General features: G+C 38.8%; 1 long non-coding RNA gene across 1 annotated transcript in view; it reads left to right on the plus strand.

Annotated features, from left to right (window-relative positions):
* The window catches only part of LOC134729624 (uncharacterized), a 115,247-nt gene extending 93,583 nt beyond the window's left edge, over positions 1 to 21,664 (plus strand). The window contains exon 3 of the long non-coding RNA XR_010110882.1: positions 17,397 to 21,664. This is a non-coding gene — a long non-coding RNA (uncharacterized LOC134729624). The remainder of the gene's footprint in view (positions 1 to 17,396) is intronic.
* Positions 21,665 to 22,573: the final 909 nt, after the last annotated feature.

The raw sequence follows: 22,573 nt of genomic DNA on the forward strand, positions 1-22,573 counted from the left end.
ATGCTGGTTTTCCTGGCTAGCCTAGAACTGGCACCACGATAAGTGAAATCAGTTGCTAGAGCTCTTTCAGGACTAGACGCGTAGTCACGATCTATTTGTCAGTTGTATATTTTCCTGTCAAGTAGCTGTTGGGTGGAGAACCACCAAAAAAGAATTTTTCTTTGTCAGATAAACTTTTCACAATAGAAGAATGTAGTGATGGCTTCTGAAATAAATCTAGTGGCACTGGGGAGTTTACAAATACTAGCATATTAATATGCAGCTAAAATAATAATAAAAAAACACCATGCTGCTAAAGATGTTTAGTATTATCAGCTCACTGCAGGAGTTTATTAGAAACTCCTGCTTTCTTTTATTAAAATTTCAATTGGCTTGGTGAATGAGATCCTATGTTAGTGTCATAAAGTGAGAAGGCAGAAGGAGAGGATATTGGCATTTAGGTGCAGATTTCATTTTAAAAACACTTCACATTATAAAAGAAGATTGCCTATTGTAAATATTATGTATAATGTTAGTGGTGTTAAAAGTAGTGTTAGTAATTTTTAAAAATTCATCAAATTTTCTTTGTTTATGATGATATCTAGTAGATTTTATATTTCTGTAGTAAAGCAAAGTTTCAAATTTATCCCAAGATGTTTTTAGCTATAAGCAGCAAACATGGTTTGTAAAAAGTTTTCATAAAATGATGCATAAGTGTAATTTAATGGGAATCCTCTTTGGCAGTAGCATATGACGATTGCTTACTTTTATCATTAGCCTATATTTTCCCTCTGTATTTTGGAAGCTTTTGTTAAACTAACTTGTTTTAGCAAGGCAGCTGGACAGATTACAAACCTTAATTTACTATTGAATGTTATGTATTCATACATAACATTGGTTGGTGTTATAATAAATTACATGGAGCACCTTCTGAAGTAAGCCCAAGATTTTCTTTCTTGGTATTAAATGGTCACTGCTTCCTTACCTGGTGAAACGCTGAGAAGATGGCTGCATGCAAAGCTCTAAGGTGCAACAGCTGGGGAGCCAAGCTGAAACCTCTCTTCCCTGTCTTAGCATCTGGAGTCTTCATGGAAGTGAGAAGTTTGCAGGTTTGCAGCTGCAGCCCTTTCATGACAAGTTCGGTAAATTTTACACATGGTTGCTTGCTTAGAAAATATTTTCCAGATTTAACATGTTTACAGCATTGACATTTGAAGCTGAAGCCCCTTCCTTCTTGATTAGAGCAGAGAGTACTCACAGACTGCATTCTAACTTTATGGGGTTGGAGAACTGGGAATGGGTCATTTACAATTTTCAAACAAATCAAAATGCACTTTGATCTCTAGTCCAAGTTTCTTTAAATGCAATGAGTAATAATAATAAATTAGCCCAACTTAGCTATTTTTCCCTTAAATATGGTCATTTTTAATGTAATCATTTTATTGCATTCTAAAATTTAACCAACATATTTAATTCATCTTATTCAAAGTATATATTTTCCGAGAAGGAACATTAACTCAGGAAATTAAGTAGAGGAGAGGCCTGTGTGTGTGTGTGTGTGTGTGCATATTTTTACATTTTAAGCTGCAACATTCTGTGAGAATATGAATTAATAATAAAAGCAGCATTTATCTTTACACATATTTTCCAATTGAAATTTCTCATTTTATCTATAAATCTCTAGGTGCACTGAATATTGTCAAAGCAATGTATGGAATATTTTGGCAATAAGATAAATTCAAAACAAAGAGACTGCTTTTGGATTTTCCAGTGTTTAAATGAAATCCCTAATTTAAAATTTTAGATTAATTTTGCATTAATACTATCAGTTCTGTTTAACATTGATTTAGATCATGTTGAAATAAGGTGAGAAATCATTACCTTGTATTGATACAATCTATTTTGGGGAACCATAAATGTCCAATTGGCTGTCTAAATGCCCTTTGGTTTCTAAGAGGCATGTAAAAGGCATTCATATAATGTGATAAATTTTACCATACTCATCTCCACAAATGCAAGCCCTATTGCTTTAAACTGGATTTACTGGAATCCAGATGCACAATCCTGAGAATTTCCTTTAACAGTAGTCACATTGTTGAATACAATATTTCTCCTTCATGATTTAAGATAAACTATGGCACATTCCACATGAAAAAGCCATTTATAGAATAGACTTTAGATTATGATTTTTAAATACAAAACAACAGCCACCTCTGTCCCTCCAACAAAACAAAACAAAACACCGTACCATTGTGGAAAAAAAAATGCATTCGGTAGGTATCAATATTGTGCGTATAATTTGAAAAAACAGAGGACAGTTTGTTCTTTCTCATACTAAGTTTACTTTGCCTTTTCCCCTGCCCCATAAATAAATGCTAGATGTTTGCTCTAAGTAACGTTTAACTCAGCTCAGGAGTGACTTCTACGAGCAGCCAAATGATTTGTATTGATTTTGATTTCTACATTTGTAGAAAGATATTTTAGCAAATCTTTTGGAAAGAATGAAATACTCCAAAATCAAATTCATTTGTGATTAATTGCAGAGTCAAATATTTTAATTTTAGCCAGGAGAAAGATGAGAACAAATGAAGAAATATGAAGATCCGTAATGAAAAGCAATAAAATAATCTAAGTGAATCATTTTATTAAAATGGTTGTTTCACTATAAATAAGGAACCATAAAAAATACAATTTGTATATTCTGTTACAAAAAGCCTCACTGTAGGCAGCCAACTACTAAAATTTTATATGAAAAAAAAAAGCTCCCCTAAGGAAATGTGCGTATCTGCTGTTTCTTTTTAACAAAGATTGAGATGCTTATAAAGAATTTAGCAAAGACTTCTAAAAATAAAACCTTTTCTGCCATCCTCAGCCCCTTCACACACACTGTGTATGTGAGGGCTTGTTTTTTGGTTTTTGTTTTTGTTTTTTTTCCCTATTCACACTGAATTGCCTGATTCCAATTTAAATTGCTAGTCAGTGTTTCACAGCTTTGCACAGCACTTTCTAACCCTTTCCTCTTGGGTATCTCTATTTGAAATGAAGCTTTACTGTCTCTTATACACCCGAAACAAACAAGTGTACCTACTTGATGGTTTAATTGTAACTGGCTAAGCTCAAAACAATGAGCAGCAAGTTCAGGAAAAAATGTGTGGGACACAACCAGCTGACAAAACTAAAACCCTCTGCAGAGATGCAAATGATATTTTATTATTTGAAACAGCTGCTGTGTAGCCTCAGACACTTTTCTTTTTTTTTCCTGCAGATTTTTCCTAAATAACTTCATGCTTGTGTGGTATATCCTTTCATGCTTTCCCTGGTGACCAAAGCTCTCATGCCATTTACCTTGCTCCAGGTAATTTGGGGAAATACCACAGACTTGTGTCATTACAGAGTCTGTATAGTTGTTTGGCTGCTAATTGATTCTCAAAGGAAGCAGACTGATGCTGTCACTCTGATGTGATGTTAAAAATTCTTCCATTTCAGCATGCTTATTTTAGCAAAATTAAAACTGCTAGCTGAATGGATATTTGACTGAAAAAGCTTTTACAAAAAAGGTTATCATAAATATTGTCTTTACGAGTCAAAAAAAGAAATCTGTGTAAGTTTTCAGGACTGAGGTGCTCTTTTTTACTTTTTACATTTTTTACTGTGGTTTTAGCTGTTACATACTTAATACATATATTATGATAAAAATTAAATCTGGGTACTTTTAACCCATGGTTCAAGAGGATTCATGCTCTGTAATCAGAATCTCAGAGGACAGTGTAATAACTACTTGTTTTAAAAATGGTTTCATGTTTCCTAAGTCTTTACCGGGTAACCCTGTTTTTAATGTCAGTGTTGTCATAAATGCTGGGACATAATAAACTTCCACATAGACATGTCCTTACATTAAAAACAGAGCCTGGTGTCGATTTTTTAAACGTACATTATTCCTGTGAATGGGTTTATCAGCAGTACAACAACATTACAAGACAAGCTAAGCCATAAAAAGGATTAAGTGGCACTGTATAATACTGATTAAGTAACAGAGCAATACATGCAGTTGTGAGAGTAACTAGTGCTGCCAAGTCTTCTGAAACAACACGGTCATGAAAGTTTACTTTCCTTGCAGACCCAACTTTTTCCTCTGGGGTCTTCTCTAACAATATTCAAACATCAGCTCTTCTACAGTCACTAAATTCTGCCTGCATTAAAAACCGTCTTCAACAACAAAAGCCAATTTTAGGTCTTCCTGTTGTAATAATGCTTCTGTGATAGGTGGACTAACCTCTGTTTAATTCTGCCTCTGCCACGTATCAGCTGAGTATGATTCTTAACCTTTTCAGTTTCCTTATCTGTAAAATGGGGGTCATGAGACTTAAAACGTTGTTATGCAGGTCAAAACAGATAATGCATAAGGTGCTTAATACAGACATTAATTCTTATTAAGGAAGATAATTGTATGTCATTTTCCCCCCAATGATAAATATGTTTTGAGAAATAGACCTGCTTTTGTTCCTACAGAGATATCCTTATTATTTTATTCTTATGACAACACCCCAAGAATATTCTAAAATATTCTAAAAAGAATACTCTTGGGGTGTTGTCATAAGAATAAAATAATAAGGATGTGGCAAATAACCCCAGAATATGTATAATGCTGTGCCCTAGAAAAGGGGCCCTGCAAATGGTCATTGATTTAGATTACATGAAATTTAATATAGGCGCAAAAAAGATTTCAGATACATGCACCTTTAAAATGCTTTTTATAAATGACTTGAATTATTTGCCCAAAGGATATGTTTAATGTAAGAATATTCCAAAACTGAAGTTATCTCGCTGAAGATTCCTCACCTGTCAGCTGCTTACAAGAAAAGTTCATCCAGTTCAATTTTTATGTGAGAGATTAGTTTTAGGAGATAATTTCACTGATATCAGTTGAAATGCTTTTCATATGGGCCATGGAGTGTTATAAATTCTAACTTAATAAAAGGCGAAGGAAAAAAATTGCCTGTAGATTTCACACATGGAATCTATTCCACGTTGTTTTTGCTAGTTTTTCCAAGACCCCGAGGGGATCCAACAACAATAGGTTATATCGAGTGCAATTAGAACCATAATGCAGAAGCAAGTAAATTAGGGCAGATGTTGATATTTCAAAACTAGTCTGCTTTTCTTACATTTGGACACAATTCACGAGATGCATTGAGAAGTATGTGATTACTGACAATGTCTCCTCTTCAATATATCAAGATTGTTTACAGAAAACAGAAAAAAGCATCCATTAGTGCAACTCCAAAATCTTACCCTAAACAATGTTATTCTATTATATGAAGTGTTGTAATTATGTAACTGCACCCACAATTGGAACCCTAGATTTTGAATGTTTAAATTTAATTCTGCATGTCACCTTTCTGGGTTATGCAGCAGACAGATGTGAGCCGGAATAGGGGGCAGTGGCACTGGAGTTGGGACCAACAGGGTAGATAGGGTGAGGATCGTTGAGCAATGCTTTGTTATTAGACATCAGTGTGTGCTGTCAATGGCTTAGTGAAGCTGCTTGTGATTTGGCAGGGGCTTCTCTGGCCAAGCAGGACAGAAACCAAAGGAAAGAAGGACTCATAGTGGGAGTGAACAGGAGGTGTGGAGGGGGTCAGGGTGGTCAGTGGTAGTCTGCAGAGAAGGAAGGTGCCTTTTAGGAGGAATCAAGCCGGTGGAATGCAAATTCAACTGGGAATAGAAGCCGGAGCCTTGGAGCAGCTTCAGGGAAAACTACTCTCCAGTTTTCTGTCCAAACAGCATAGCAGTAGAGGGAGCCAACCCAGAGGACTTCTGCAGCCAAAGAAACTCTGAGTTGGGGGGAGTATATTTTATTTTTATTTATTATCACAACACGGACTATAAATTTTAAAACCTATTTGAGTAATTTCCCTGCAGAAGAAATCTGACCCTATTCCCACAGCCTCCCTTCTCTCAAAGTGCTAAGTGTGCCACAAAGCATTTGGAATTCTTCCTTCAAAGTTCCAGGTCGTCCGGCCCCTCCTACCACTGCAGGTCTCTCTTGGTCCTGCTGATACTGGAGCTTATTTATGAGGGCTGCTGAGGGGTGGGTGGGCAGGGGGACAGCTGCCAGGGCCTGCCCCCCACCATGGGAGATTTGTGGCAGGTGGAGGGGGAGGCGGATATAATGACCATTTGCAGACAACCTATTTAAGCAACTGTTTGTTATACAATAAAAATTACTCGGTGGCTCTGAGCATGAACTCTCCAAGGGAGGGTGCTGTGGGAGGCAGTTGGAGACTTTGTTTTAATCAAATGAGCAAGCAGGAGCTTAGGGCTTTGTTGCGAGAGGGGATGGCTTTGTGGCGGCCTTTCTTGCTTCCTCCTGGCTTCATTTGCTTGTCAGGCAACAGTGTGGCCCCTGGGGGACTCCCCTAGATGAGGCAGCTGCAAAAGAGAAAGTCTCTAGAATTGGGAAGTGGTAAGTGTAACTCAGAATCTATAGGGAGGGAGCTGGGCAGAACAGTTTTGTGAAGCACCTTCCAAACACACAGGTAAAGGTAACTCCTTTCAGTTATACACATTTTCATAAGAACAGGAGCAAATAAGTTTCATGCCATGTCCTAACACACCCTAACGTACACTGAGTCTAAGCTGTAGTAACTGACAGAAGCAGCAATTTCCAGAGCCAAGGACCCTGAGAACTGAATCTCATGAGCCTCTAGAGGGGAGAACCAGGGGCCAGTGGCAGCAGAGCTCCCCAGCTGAACCCAGGCACCAGGGAGCCTCCAGATTGCTGCACAGGGGACACAGCAGCTCCAGGAGACAATCTCTGAAATTCCACCAGCATCCTTATGTGTCTGCATACTGCAGGAGAATGTTGATGTCAACACACTCTGACATCAGAGTGTGATGTCACACACTCTGACATCAGAGTGTGATGTCACACACTCTGATCCTCATCCCTGGCTCCAGGCCCCCCATAGCCTGAAATGATTTTTAATACATGCTATTTGCTTATTTCAAGGAAAAGGGTCAATCGCTGAGCAAGAGGAAGGGAAAGAGAGTCTGGAGCATTTGAGCAATAAAAGTGAGGTCAGATAAAACCCTAGCATTGCAGAGCTTGCATACAAGCTGGATTTCTCTATGGGTTTTTACACCAAACAAAAGACAAACAGTTCGTCTACCCATTTGGCCATGGGAGTTGCAGGGAGCACAGTTCCAGCAGCCGAGCTGGGCTATGGAGAAGCTAAGTTCTCTATCATGCCTAGGGCTGCCATTTGGGGCTGCCCACCAGCTTGTCAATCTCAGTGCATGTAAAGCTAGTGATTAGAGGACTTAGTCTCCGTAGCTCATCTCTTTGAAGCTGATTCCCCACTCAGAGAATCTCCCTGCTGTAGAGAGACTGGAGTCTTCCGCAGGTTCCTCCTGCAAGCTGTTCACCCTGCTTTTTATTATTTCTTGGCGTTTGTATGTACCCTGCTTGCATCTAATGTATATTTATTCTCAAGGACCGAGAGCCTCAGCAGGCAGCTGAAGTTTAAGTGAGTGAATGGCACAGCCGCACTGGGAAAGATTCATTATCAGTACATTTCTAGGTTATTTGACGTGGGAGAGTTTCAGCAGTTTATCTGGTGAGGAGAAGGCAAAGTGACAATGTGGGAACCTCTTCTGATGTGCAAAAATGTGCAGCCGACACAGGATTGCCATTTATTAAATCATAAATGTAATGCCAGATTTTTTCCAGAGAACAGCAGGGAAAATAAATACTTGAGGCGTGGGCCAGTGTCCTAGAACTAGCCCTGGGTCCTGTCCATCACTCAAGCCACCTCCCAGGGACTCCGTTTCTCTAGATGAGCTTTAGCTCTCTTAGTGGCAACATTATGAAGCAGAGTTACTAATATGACTCTTTTGAATATGAAAAATAGAGAGAAAACCCTTTTTAATCTTTGTTTTTATGGCTGCAAACATGATTACATAGAGGAAAATCAATCCCAATGGAACAAAATGGATAATACAAAGTAATTGATTGGCCTTTATCATTTTCCATTATGATATTAAAATAACACCATAATATCAAGCGGCAGCCACTGATACATAAAGGAAAACCGGAGATGATTATGTCTAAGGGTAATCAGGTCACGGAAGTGTGAAGGTAAGATAAATAAGGTAAATACAAAAATGAAAAAAGGCTTAAAAGAAGCAAAAGGGAGTTGGTGGCAAAGAGGCTACATAATAGAAGGGAGATCTAATGTTTGGAATATCATTAAGCAGTAAGCCACGAGAGACAGTCTATTGCAGCTGTGTGATTGCAGTATGTCTCGGTTGGTGTCCCAAGCCATGGGGGCAAAAGCTGAGTGACTTTAACTTCTCAGGAAGTGCAATAATCCTTTCAGAATACAGTGCCTGCAGGCCTACTGCCATCAGGCTATGAAATTTAGAAAATGAAATACAGGAAGCATTTAGCTCTTCATATTTCCCAGGCACTAATGCCACCAACATGGCATCATAAGCAGCCACTTAGAAAACCTTCATTTACAGCCAACTTTTCAAACTGCTGGCGACCAGTGTGGCTTTGCAGACCTGGGATGCCATGGTTTGTGTCCTATTGGCAAGCAGTTGATGCGAACCTGTTGATAAAAATTGCATCAATATAATGCCTGGATACATTAATCTGTGTTCTTCCCTATTATATATTTCCATACAGATTTATTTTCTCTCTTTTAACATACATTCATACTTACATGCATAAATGTTACTATTTATACCACTTTATGTAAAAATAGGACAAAATTTTAATTCCTACCAACATTTTTCTTCTTTGGAGATGCTTCATATTAAAAATATGTATATGTGCTTTGTGTCTGATCAATAAATAAATATATGTAGGAGCCAGTTAATTAAAAATAGATAAGATAATTGTTTTGGTTTCTGCATCACTACATAACATGCTTCTGAATTAGACTTCTTAACACGATGTCACACTTGTGTTAAGCAAACATTGCAGATAACTCTGTTGTGGCCGGAAGTCAGCATTCACACTTAAAACATAGTAGAAAAATGTCATGCCCACCAGAGTGATCCTGCTCTTTAGATTAGCAGTAATCAGGAATATAGCTTAAGGGGGCGGAACAAATCACTGTGTGGGTTGAAAATATTAGTGGACTGGTTAGCTGTGATACCCTCAAGAGGTGTGGGAAGTAGTTGCTCACTTCGCAGAAGGACTCCAGATGTTATAGAATTTGTTTCTGACTTTCTGCAATCCTGGATTGTACTCATTTATTCATTCATTTGTTTATTTGTTCCAGGAACACTAAGTTCCTATTATGGATGAGTCCAGAACTGAGGCTACAGAGGTGGTCTCAAGAGGCACTGTATTAGTAAATGTCCTCCAGAGAAACAGAACCAATGGGATATATCTATCTCTGTCTGTCTATTTATCTATCTATCTATCTATCTATCTATCTATCTATCTATCTATCTATCTATATCTGTCATCCATCAAAAGTGATCGATTTGTTCGACTTATGGAATTGGCTCACTTAATCGTAGAGGCCAAGAATTCCCACTATCTGCCATCTGCAAGCTGGAGAACCAGGTAAACCAATGATGTAAGTAAGTTCTGGTCCAAGTCCAGAGGCCCAAGAACCAGGAGCATAGATGCTGAGGGTAGAAGAGGGATGTCTGAGCCAAATGGGAAACAAATTTGTCTTCCCTCTGCCTTTTTGTTCTGTCAGGGCCCTCAGTGGTCTAGATGATGCCTGACCACATTGGTGAGGGCAGATCTTCTTTACTCAGTCCACTAATTGAAATGCTCATCTATCCCAGAAACACCCTCACAGAGATACCCAGAAATGATGTTTTACCAGCCACCTGGGCATTCCTTAGCCCAGTCAAGTTGACACATAAAATTAACCATCATAGGTGCATAGGCTAATGGGGAGGACTGGTGCATATAAACAGATATTTAAAAAGGTCCTAGATGATATGACACAAATGCTAAGAAACACACAGAAAAGAGAAGTCAGGGAACAGCTTCCCAGAGACAAGTATAGATGGAAAAGTCTACTTTTCTATGCAGATAGAATAGATGAGAAAGGGCATTTTAGACAGCACAATCCTTCCACAAATGGTCCAAGAGACACAAACAGCTACTGTGTTGGGAAACAGAGGGAAGGCCAGAATGGCTCATGTTCCAGGTACAGGGCATGGAGTGGCGGGAGATGACAGGATCGCAGGTGAAGCCCAATGCATAAGGGCCTTGTCTGCCATGGAAGAGAGTTGCCCCTATGGGAAATGGGAAGCCTGTAGAGGTGTTTAAGCAAAGATACAGTCTGGCGGGGTTGTTTGGGGGTGACAGCACTTTGGTATACGATAGAAAATAGGTAGGACTGGGGAAAAGAGGGGCCATTACACAATGTATTGATCCACTGTTCTTGTTGAAGCTTAATGCACCAACTGTGGCTAGTGTGGAAAGAACACACCAAAACAGTTGTACTTTGTATAGCAAATGGTCTTGGCAGCAAGTCACAGAACACTGGCTTAAGCAATATTGAAACCTATGTAACAAGAAGTGATGGCTCTGTGTGGGCTACACCAGGGTTCCAGCTCCACTTGTCAGCCAATCTCTTAGCTATGCCTCTTCATGTGTTGGCTGCCTCCTTGGGCTGATAGCGATATGGCTGTAGCTGTTCTGGCAGTCCCATCTAGACATACGATGTCCAGAGGAAGAAGGACCACCTCTTTTTTTTAATATCTCTTTCTTAGGAGTGAGGAATCCTTTCCCAGAAATTTTCAGCATGCCTCCCATCATTGGCCATATTAGGTCAAATGACCACTTCTAAACACTTGATATTGTTTTACAACAAACTATAGGGAATTAACTACTGTGTGTGTTCGGCCTTCCTCTAAGTATCTTCTCTTTTGATCTTGCATTTTCTCCTACTGAAAAGATAACTTCTAGCTAGTTCTGTAATAGGCAATGGACTCTTCCACACTATCCAGGGTACAAGTACTGCTACATTGCTCTATCAATGTAGGCGTATCCATGAAGATTGGGGGGATGTCTTCTACACTCACTGTACATGACTCCCTTCCCTTTCTTCATGTTGTTAGATGGAAATCCTGGGGTTTACACAGATCCATAAGATATGAGGAGGACCTCATCCCCAGTCCGCGGTGCCTCATTCTTGTTGTCCTTGCCCAGGCCTATAAAGTCTTCTCAGATGTGATTTAAGATTCCTGCAACTCTCTCAGAATCTGCACATCTCATCCCGTTCACAGGCCCTACGGATTCAAGTTCTTCCCAGTATAGATCCTGGCCTTTCTATACAAACCCAGATAAATTCAGCTAAATTGTCTCAGTGGGTGTGCATAGGCTTGATTAGTGATTGTCTGCCTGTGTTTGTTTCTACCTAGCAACTTCCCTCCAGATCTTGAAGACCCAAATGCCTGGTCACCTTGGCAGGGGAGACAGAAGATGTGCATTTGGAGAGTTTATTCAGTTCTTCCTGATGAGTGCATCGTCAGCCAAGTAATCAAATCAGTGACTTATTTGTCCATTCTATAGGATTGAGTGTTGTTCAATGTCCTGATACACAGTGCATCAGTGCATTGAAGGAGGAAGCAGCTATGCTGGGCTGGCCTGAGTCTTAATTGGTCTCTTAGAGGAAGTCTGGCTTTGGGGGTTCCCCAATCCCGCAGATCCAATGTTCTCTTCTTCTATTACCCTTGCTCCTCAAGCCCCAAGACACCACCATTTCCTGAGTTTACTGATTGGAGGTGCTTCAGAGGGGAAACGATCAGATTGATCAATTCACACCAAGTAAGAAAAACTAACAATCCTGATTAAGATGGTATTCACATCAGAGCTATTTGAAATTTTAAAAAGATATCTTCCAACTCAGATAGACCAACTTCTAATGGTGGAATTTCAGGCAATATAGAGGAGTATATCTATTGGCAGAGTTGCAGGTGTGACTTCTTAAATTATTGTATGTTCTAATAGAATCTTCTATAGACATTTATTGTAGAATATTATATTTTAATTGTCTGCTGAAGGGGATTTTTTCCCCATAAAACTGTGACTTCCTTGAGGCCAAGACCATGCCTCATTTATTGTCCTGTCTTCAGCCCCTAGCACAATTCCTATCACAGAGCAGTTTAATGTTTTTTGATGGTTGCTTAAAGCATCTCTTTGCAATTAAGCTGTTACATGGTTCTGGGGGAATCAAAGAGAAAATTAAGAAATCATTTTCTCTTTTTCTGTCCACTAAATAATCCATACTTCCCTAACTTTCACTGCATTTATATTTTGTAAATCTCTGTTGCACAGTTTGGAACTTTTTGATTGCCCCACAATTCCCTTAAAATGAAATGTCCCCTTCTAGGCCTTGTTATCTGGATGTTTTTGTGACCAGTTAAGAAGTTCCCATATTTGAAGTATTAAGTGTGAAGTATGAAGACCTAACTTGACTTTACCTCTTTTGGATGTTCATATGTGTTTCATAGATATTTCATCCCAGGGGAAATTTCTCTGATTTTCCCGTTAAAAACTCTTATTTCAGTCTGAGCCTGGGGCTTAAGTTTAACTTTTGAGAGGCTCGTTCCCTTTGAGCTGGAATATGATTGTAAATACATGCAGGGTCTGTAGATAATTCTCACTCATTCTTTAGCAGAGGTGGCACTATTGCAAGGTGAACTAGCAATAAGGCCTCACACACTGAAATGCTCTCCTGGCCTAGCTAAAAAAAGGTATCACAGTTGATCATTTTATGTTATAATGAATAGCTGTTATGTTGTCTTCCTAATATCTTTTTCTTTCAGCAATTGTCCTTTCCAACCTGTTGAAGATGTTGGCTATAAGCAGGTATCTCCCCTGCCATGATGGCAGGCATGTGACTCAATCTGGCCAACTAGGGCACCCCCTCTCTGCTCTTGTGATTGTTCATAAATGGTCACATGACTCAAATTTAGCCCATTAGAGGCATCTTCAGGAGTTCTGCAGAATTTGTTAGTAAAGAAGCCCTGACTTCTCTCTGTCATAACTAAATCTAACATATGTTTTGAGTTGAGTTGGTGGGGATTATTTTTGCCATAATGCGCAAAGAGAAAGCAGAACCAAGAGATAAATGAAGGAAGGGAGGGAGGAAGAGAGAGAGAGAGAAGGAGCACTAATGCAATGTTTGAAGACCTGGATCCACCCATATCTGATAATTTGATAAATTCTCTTTGATTCAGTTTAAGCTAATTTGAGTTAGGTATCTGTAAGTGACATCAAAAAAGATTCCAGGTAAACAAACATGTTCCTAGTTTATTTACACAAGTACAAATTATATGAGCTTTACGAGATAAAGGTGTATATCTTTTTAGCCATTTTAAAATTGCATTTTGAAACCTGTCATCTGAATCCATTGAACTGGGTATTATCAAATATTAACTTTGAACACACTAAAAAAAAACCTAGTACATGCTTTGTTAACATGACATTACTTCACTATAAGAGCAATTCCTACAGCCTACACTTACATGAATGTGCAACTGATTCAGGATCCTGTGACTTCTAGGGAATTCAACAAAATAGCTGTTAGTAACTAATTTTATATGTATCTGAGAAACATTGGGAAAGTAAACAAAGTGGTTGTGGACTAAAGATAAGATTATACTCAGCATAAAAATAAGAGAGAGAGAGACTATGACAAGAGCAGAAATTTTGAGTCAAGTTATATGGAAAAGAAAGTAGCTGATTTCCTTGGGTATGTATCGGCATTGGTAGCCTTAGGATCATTTGTATTCTTCAGGTCACAGCTTGGATACTACTTCCTCTGAGAAATTCTTCATCATGGCACTCAGTACTTCCTTCTCAGCTAGCCGTTACTATACCAAATTTGAATTGCGGGTTTACTTTCTGGTTCCCCAAACAGACAATGAGCCCTTGCTCATTGCCACGTCTTGTTCATTGCCTGTCTTGTTCATTGCCACGTCTCTCTTATTTAGCTCAGTGCTCTGTATCTGGCCCATTCACAAGGCATATCGAGCAAAGGGACATGTCTGTCAGTGATGTCTCAAGGCTGGCTGTGCAGAGGACCCGTGTTGTGGGAGCTTTCCCCTCTGGGTCCAAACCTGGAGGATACTGTTCTTTCTTGACCACTCAGCATCCCCTTTAGGTTGATTATTATGCTATGGTATTTATTATGTTTAATACTTAGGTGCCTCCGACAGAGTCCAAGGCTCAGCAGAAACATGATCATGCAGTGGAAACTGTATGCAGATTTATCTGACCTTGGTTTCTCTCCTCCCTACATTTTGTACATGTAAAACTGCTAATAATGTACTGTTAGACTTGGTTCCAGGGTGGAAAAGGAAAAAAAAAGTATTCTGAATTTACCAAGAATGGTTTAGGTATTTCAGGCTTGATGTCATTTAGTCCTCCTAATTACTGTAAGAATATTATTTCATTTTATAGATGACCAAATTAGACAGAAGGCAACTTCCTCTAAAATAGCTTGTAGTGAGGCCAAATTTGAATCCAGATCTGCCTAACTTTCCAAATCTAGGCTTTTTGCACAATACTAGTTAGAAGGATAATTTCAACCTAGGATATTCAAACCAAGTTTTGAATAAGTCAACTTGTTTATAATTATATATTCCTTGACAAAAAAAGCAATGTATTATAAAGTGAATTCAATTACACTCCTCTTTCAATTGTCAGCAATAAAAAAAAAAAAAACTGTGGGGAGAGCAGATTACCAGCAAATTTTATATGGATAAAACTCATAAATAATATGTGAGTAACTAAAAGTTGCCATCAGACTGTATCCTTGGCTATAAAAAGAGACTGGTTATAAGTGAGGTGTGATGAGTACCATGTTAGGTCAATTTACTCCTCCAGAGTTTATGACAAATAATTATTTAGCAGATGGAATTTTCTGTAGGAAATTTCGTTTACTCGACTTCCTCTTTACTTACTCAGTTTCTTCCTAAGATTGAGTCTACTTAAGAATAACTGCTGGGATACCATTTGGGAGAGAAACACAGACTTACTTTATTCCAGAGGGAAAATAAAAGATTGTCTAAACTTCAGCTTAATCCATAGACTGTAGTAGAGGTAGTATGTCTGTTCTCCATGAGGAAGTCTGGGGAGAGCAGAATAAATACTCTGTGTGGAAAATCCAGAAGGGACCTCTGTCGTGGAGTCTAAATTATGAAGTGTTCTTAGGAAACATGTATTTTATCCTGGGCTGAGGCCAGCTGGGGTTGGAAAGGCAGTCTCCAATGATTTGACATTTCCCTGATACCTCCTGGAGGAAATACTCAGGTTCCTAGAGGGGAGTGTGTTCTGGGCTGACAGCTCATGTCTATTTTCAAGGCACCATTACCTATGGCAGGTGATGAAATACTCTGTAAGTTTTGACATTGTGAAATGTGGAATGATTCAAAAGGGTCTTGCCCTCATAGACTGAGAAGACTGTACTCCTTGTGAGTCTTTACAGGTCTCTACTTCATGTGTACATATGTATAGACATAGAAAACCAGGCACATGCATGTACACATGCTCTCTCACACACACAGACACACTGCTGATTTTTTAACTTTGTACTTTTTAAAAAGGCTTTTATTTTGGTGCTTTGTAATAGGGATAAAATTTTGAAAATACTGTGCTACGTATTTTATTACCCCTTAAATCTTATTCTCTTGAAACTTTTTACCTCTAAGGCTGAGCATGAATCATATGACGTCTGGGAAGGTGTGGGCTGGGGGATACAACACCCAGGGCAAAGAAATCCAAACTATTGTTGCTATGGATGGAATGTTTGTGTTCCTCCAAAATTCATTCTATTGAAACTCTGATCCCCAGTGTGATGCCCTTTGGAGATGGGGTTTTTGGAAGGTAATTAGGACATGAGGGTGGAATCCTCATGAAAGGATTAGTGCCCTCCTAGGGAGAGCTAGAAAGGAGCCTCCTTCCATTCTATTTCTCTGTCTTTGCCATGTGAGTTACAATGAGAAGAGAGCCATCTGCAAACTCCAGGAAGAGGCCCTCACTGGGAATCGAAATGCTGGCTCTTTGATCTTGGACTTTACAGCCTCCAGAACCATGAGAAACAAATGTTTGTTGTCTAAGCCACCCAATGTATGGTAATTTCTTGTGCCAGCCTGAGCTGATTAAGACAATGAAAGGGAAGCCCTAGTTATGAAGGAAGAGAAAATAGAAAGATTGTGCCCTCTGTCATGTGCGATGGTAGAAAGAGAAAAGGAAGATGTAAGGAAATGACATGTTCTGAGCTCTAATCTAGAAAAAAATTTGGGAGGTTACCAAATGGAGGTCACAGACCTCAATGCAGCTTCAAGTTTGAGTATTGAGACCCAATTTTGGAGTCATTCTCCAAGGGAGATGGCCTGGTTCTCCAAGAACTTCGTTAATTACAGCTGTTCATTTCAAAGGTGAACACAGTAGGATGTCCAGCTAGGGCACCTTCAAAGCCTAGACCAGTCAGCCTAACATAGACAACTGCCTAGGTACCAGCATGAGACCAAGGGCCTCTCCATCCCCAATCATGAAGACTGTAACTTATCCCCTGCACTCAAACATCATTTAGTGAAAGAAGAGGAGAAAGGAGAAACAGTTCCATTGGGGAGTGAACTGTGAGTTGACTAAAAAATTATCCCAAAGAGGCTATGTAACCCAGAGGAGCTGAAACATCATCAATAGGCAAATTTAAAGTTAAAGCCTGTTGCTCCCCACCCTTTACTCCCATCAGCCACCCAGCAGGGTGGAAGCTTGTGAGAAAGATTTTATCACTTGTAGAAAATAACGAAGCTCCCCTTTCTCTGCACATCTGGTGTGTTAATTGTGACCCTACCAACATAAGTAATACCTGCAGCACAGTTTTGGAATCCCTGCTGGGACAAATGTCATTTCCTGGGTCTGTCATTTTCTCGGCCCAGGAAAAGCATCACTAGGTAAAACTTATTAATGCAACTGGAAGTCTTGCTTCTTTAACTTCAACAGCCTTCCAAGTTTGGTTGATGCTTGTTCAAAGAATGAAAAATGCCTTTTGGCCTATGTTTCCCTGTGCAGCTAAAGATCCTAATTGTGCCATTACAAGCTGATACATAAATCTGTGCCAAGTTTCTCATAATATTATATCCGCAAATGAGATCTTGAAGGTATTGTTCTCCCTTTCACCTGATGACAGAACAGAATGCTTCATTTAAAAATGGCAAAGAAGGATGATTGAGTTCAATTCAGCCTGATGTTTGGGTTTGTATATTTTAGGGCAAATGAACTCAGAAGACAGAACAGTTTGAATGCATCAGGAAAACAGGCTGAAACATCTGGAAAAATCCCTTTGAGATTGAAAGCATATGATGCACAACAAAGCCAACAACAAAGTCTCAATCTTAATGCTTTTACTATTTCTTGATTGCAGTGAAGCAGAGTTGCCAGCCATCTATGGATCCTAACTAAATTGGTCCTTGTAATACTCGGTATTATTTGCCAAGATATTGAAAAACCTCTAAACAGTGAGAAGGTAAGATGCTAAATAGCTAATATACTCTTTACAAATTTAAGGGAGTCAGAAAAAAAGTAATTGAAGCATCCAGAAGAATTGGATTAGGAGTTAGTAGATTTTACCCAAATCTCACTTTTATTTGTGGCTTTTTTTTTCCTGACAGAATATTTACTAGAGTTAATAAGAAGCCTTTATATTTGTTAGCATATTTATTCCAAGTAGCTCAAGGGCTCCACAGACATTCTTTTATTATTTCTTACAATATCCCTGTAAGGTTTTTGGCAACAGGATAGGTATTATCCTTGTTGAACCTGGTACAGAAAAAGTATCTATTTTCAAATGTAATTTACAAAGAGCACCTCTTAGACAGAAATCTAAATTGCTGTTAAGAAATTCTCTTTCGGGAATGTTTTTCTCCTCTTTCCTCTTTAAAGTATGAAGCTGTCAATTCTGTCATTAGTCATCGCAGTAACTTTTTCCCATTCAGACCAAGGTCAAAAGTCTCCTGCTGTTAGTCTATCCATGAAAGTGCTTGAACATACACAGCCACATGTCATGCATATTTATGTTGCACAGGTATTAGAGTAAACATAAGAGGGATGAATTATTAAGGGCAAAGTAGGACTGATGAAATGCTGTTAGTTTGGATGGTTGACTGATTTGTCCTTTTACGGGCTTACATGAAGCTGTTGAACGCAAAGGAAACAAACTTGATCTTGCTGTTAAGCTAACTCCTTAAGAATGATAAGTCTTAGGGGTTGAGAATGGGGAAAATGATAAATATGCATTGCTATAGTTTGAATGTGTCCCCTAAAGTTCATGTATTGAAAACTTAATCCCCAGTGCAACACTGTTGAGAGGTGAGACTTTTAAGAGGTGATTAAGTCATGAGGGTTCTGCCCTCATGAATGGATTAATGCCATTTTTGTGAGAGTGGGTTAGTTATGGCAGGAGTGGGTTTCTCATAAAAGGATGTTTGGCCTCCTCCCCCTCCCTACCCTCTTGCCTTTCCACCTTCCACCATACGATGAAGCAGCAAGAAGGTCTGTACCAGTTGTGAGCCCCCAAACCTTGGACTTCCAAGCCTCCAGAACTGTAAGAAATAAATCTCTGCTTTTTGTAAATTCCCCAGTCTCAGGTATTCTGTTACAGTAGCACAAAACAGACCAAGACATGCATATATACATATGTACACACAGAAAAAGAAATAATTGTGTATGTGTGTGTATATATGAATTTGAAATGTTCATTTCATAGGTGAACATAGTAGGATGTCCAGCCAGGGCACCCTCAAAGCCTAAACCAGTTAAACTATTATGGACACCTGCCTAGGTACCAGCATGAGAACCACGGCCTCTCCATGCTCACATCATGAGGACTGTACACACTCAAATATATATATACACACACACATACACAATTGAGTTATTTCAAGAAATGCACAAAAACCTCTACTTCTTATTTATCAGGGTGTGTAGACCCCTTGAACGATGTCATGTGGCGGCTTCCATCAGCCCTTGGTTCTCCTGTCCATCTTTAGTTGCACTGGACTTTTTAAACTCAAGGATTAGTATCTATTTCCAAAGCCACTTTACACTCAATTATCAGAGCCTCTGTCTGGAATGAAGGTCTGTTTTCAGATCTTTGGCTCTGACATAGATAGTGGAATATTATTGCAACCCTCAGGTGAGTTTTTAGAGACAATTCTTCTTCCATGTTAAATAAGCCCAATTGTCTGGTGTTTAAGGGGCATCATGCTTTACAAAGCCTGAAGTCAATTCTTTATTGGAGACTAAGATTGTGGTAAATAAGCCCCACAAGGTTTCAAGGGAAAATGCATCCAGTCTATTTATCTGCTAAACCTATTCTGCCTTTTTTTGTTGGGACTCCTCTCTGATTTCTTCAGGTTGGCTGAGCAAGGAGACTGCTGAGTGCTCCAGTCTCCTGTAGCAGTTTGTTTTAATTGATGCAAAGGAATGCAGAGCTGTAAAGAGTACAGCTAGAGGTGTTTTTCCCTATTCCTTTTTGAAAGAGTTCTGTGGACGAGGTGCTACAATGAAATTGTGGGCTGGGAAGGTGTGGGGATGAGAAGGGTAGATGACAAAGAGTCAGTTAAAAGGCAGGGTCTGGAATATATCTGGAGATCTGAATTTTGTGCTGAGGACGAGAAGGCCAGATTCCAATTTCCAGGGCTGCTAGATTCCTGTTTGTGATGTTATCTCTTGGTTATTTGTTTTTCTGTGGTTGAAGAGGTTGAAAGTTATCAAAAAGGGAAACAAAAATCTCAAACTAAAACATGCCACCAAAAGTCTTGATGTAAAAAAATCTTTAGTCTTCGTTTTGCCCAAAGGGAATAAAAATCCTCTCTTTAAAAGAATTGTTATTGTCTGAAAAGAGCAGAGATGTCCTCCCACTATGCTCTTAGGTAAATGACAATGACAACCAGTAACTTATTGCCTGACGCGTTTTGATTATTGTGATTATTTTTGGTACTTCCTGACCTAAGACATCCAGCATGGTAGAACTATGTACCCATCAAATAGCCACATTTTACAAAGTTACATTTAAATAGAAGATTGTTACATTGACCAGGTAGTGCTTATCATTTAAAAAATAATTATTTCTTCCCTATTACTTATAACAACTACTCTAAAACTCAAAAATGAAATCTATTTCCTCACCTCAATTTTCTCTCCTCCATCAGGTCTGCATACACTGGGGAACTTCCGGTGACTGCTGGGATGCTGGCATTGGTCTTTTCTTTCCCTGGGGGCAAAAACTGACCTTGGATTTTTTATCTTTTGGGGGAAAATATCACACCTTTTACAAATAACCAGGTTTTCTTTTCTTTCTTCTGATTTGGGTTATTTTGTGTTATCAAACAGTCTTGGGCTGGCTTAAAAGTCATTTATCTGTCCATTTATATGTTTATATACTTAAGTATTTATCTAATCATTCATGTAATATTTCGATGCCTCACATGTGCTAGATATTGTGCAAGGTGCCTGGGATGGTGAATTGACTAAAGCAGATGCTGCGTGTACTTTCACAGAACTTTAGGTCTATCGTGTTTCATTAAGTTGAGGAGAAAATTATACTATTTATTGTATAGAGGGTTGTTCTTATTTCCATAAAAAATGATAAAAATATTTTTGCCAAAGATAGTTGGTACAAGGAGCTTACCTTTGTATTCATTAATCTCGACGGTAATCTACTAATCACTTTGTTCAGTTCTTCACTGTGTGATAGGCTTTTAGAGACATTAGATCAATTCTGAAAGGTAGGAAAAAAAAGGAAATCATGGCATATTTGGATTTTCAGAAGTTATGTGGAAGGCTAGGAATTAATATGGTATATTGATTTCTCAGTAATTTTACCTGATTAGTAAAGAGAGTATCAATCATTTTATTATATATGTTCTCTTAGAGCTGGATAGCAAACAACATCTTAGACCTGGATAGGAAAGTACCACCTTTGATCTGACTAGGAGAGTGTTATCTTAGACTGAATAGGACAATTCATAAGCATTGAGGGAAAATTAAGTGTTGTTAATTAAAATGAACACTGATGCCTTTTAATATTGGACTTCCTCAAACACATTTGAATCTCGCATATCAAATCAGAGCCAAGCAGAGGGCTCTGGTCTCGGTGGTAGCCTTAGCTTCTTATGTGTGAGATTTGGTGAGTACAAGTTGACTTAGGTCTGTGGTTTTACCAAATGCAAATTTTCTCTCAGAGTCTGAACTGTAGACAAGAGGAAGGTTCCACTGCCAAGAGAGTGGGGTGCAAAAGGAGGCCAATTTTTGACCTCTCATTTTAAAGCCACTCACCTCTGTTTTATTGCTTTTTCAACACTGCGTGAAAGCAGGAAACTTTCAAAGTCCAGGTGAAGCAAGAGAATGCTACTTTTCCAGGGACTAGGGTAGCTTTAATTAAAATTGGGTTTTATTTTGGAATGATTTGCTTTGAATTTGAACCAAAAAGAAGTGAAAGAGGAAGAGAGAAAAGTAGAGCAATTGATGGTCTCCCTAATGGCAAAAAGATCAATTAATTTACAACGAGAAAAAAAAAAAGAACTGTATTACAGATTTACAAAATGTTCATTATCTATGGACTTTGGATATGACCCATCATCAGCCTAATATCCAAGGCAGAGATCTGACAGTTCCAACCCTGAATTATGGGACCAGTTGATAAATTAAAAATCATTTTAAAATTTAATATTAAAATTGATAATTGCTCTGTGGGAAATAGATTTTTCTGAACTTACACCCTTTTCCTGCACTGCTGAGCAAATGCAAAGCGATAAACTGCCCATTTGTCACAATGATAGATAGACAAATCCTACTTTTACCCTTGTTCCTCAGTACTCATACATTTCAATTAAGGAGAATAAGTGCTACGATTTGTAATATGTATTCATATTGTCTTATCTAGTTCTTTAGGGCTCAAAGAATTCTCCTTAGAAATAGAAAAAAATGTTCCCCAACACACTCCATATAACTATTGGGTTGTATTATTCAACCCTTCAAGGAACATGGCAGGGGGGCTAGAGAGTTATTGGCTATTAATAGTATCTTAAAGATGTGACATATAAAGTAGTATCTGGAAATAATTGCCAATCGTCTAAATTGATGGAACAGTTAGTTCCATCATGTTAGTCCTGCTGAATTCTCCTCTACCTTGCTAATGTTTGTTTACACTTTAAGTTTTTTGTGCAATTGTCACTTGAGGTATATTAGATTACTTTTTGCTGTTATTCACTTACTCCCTTTGCTATGGAACTTTGCAGAGAACTAGAGTAGGTGGGGTATACTTCCCATCTCATTGATGTTAGGCTTGGTTATATGACGTGCTTGAAGTCATTGAAATATTAGGGCATATGATGTGAGTAAAGACCTTAAATGTGCTTGTGAAATGGTATTTGACTACTTGGGCTCCTCTGCTCATTATGAGGAGGGCAAATCCTAGGTATTTGTTGCTCCTTCACCCTAGGCCCCAGAATGAGATACACAGAGTGAACATGCACCTGACCTGAAACCTGTAGCCACGTCCAACCAACCCAGAGTCCAAAGCAGAACTTGCCCCAACAG

This window comes from Pan paniscus, chromosome 1, assembly GCF_029289425.2.
Source record: "Pan paniscus chromosome 1, NHGRI_mPanPan1-v2.0_pri, whole genome shotgun sequence".
Lineage (NCBI taxonomy): Eukaryota > Metazoa > Chordata > Mammalia > Primates > Hominidae > Pan > Pan paniscus.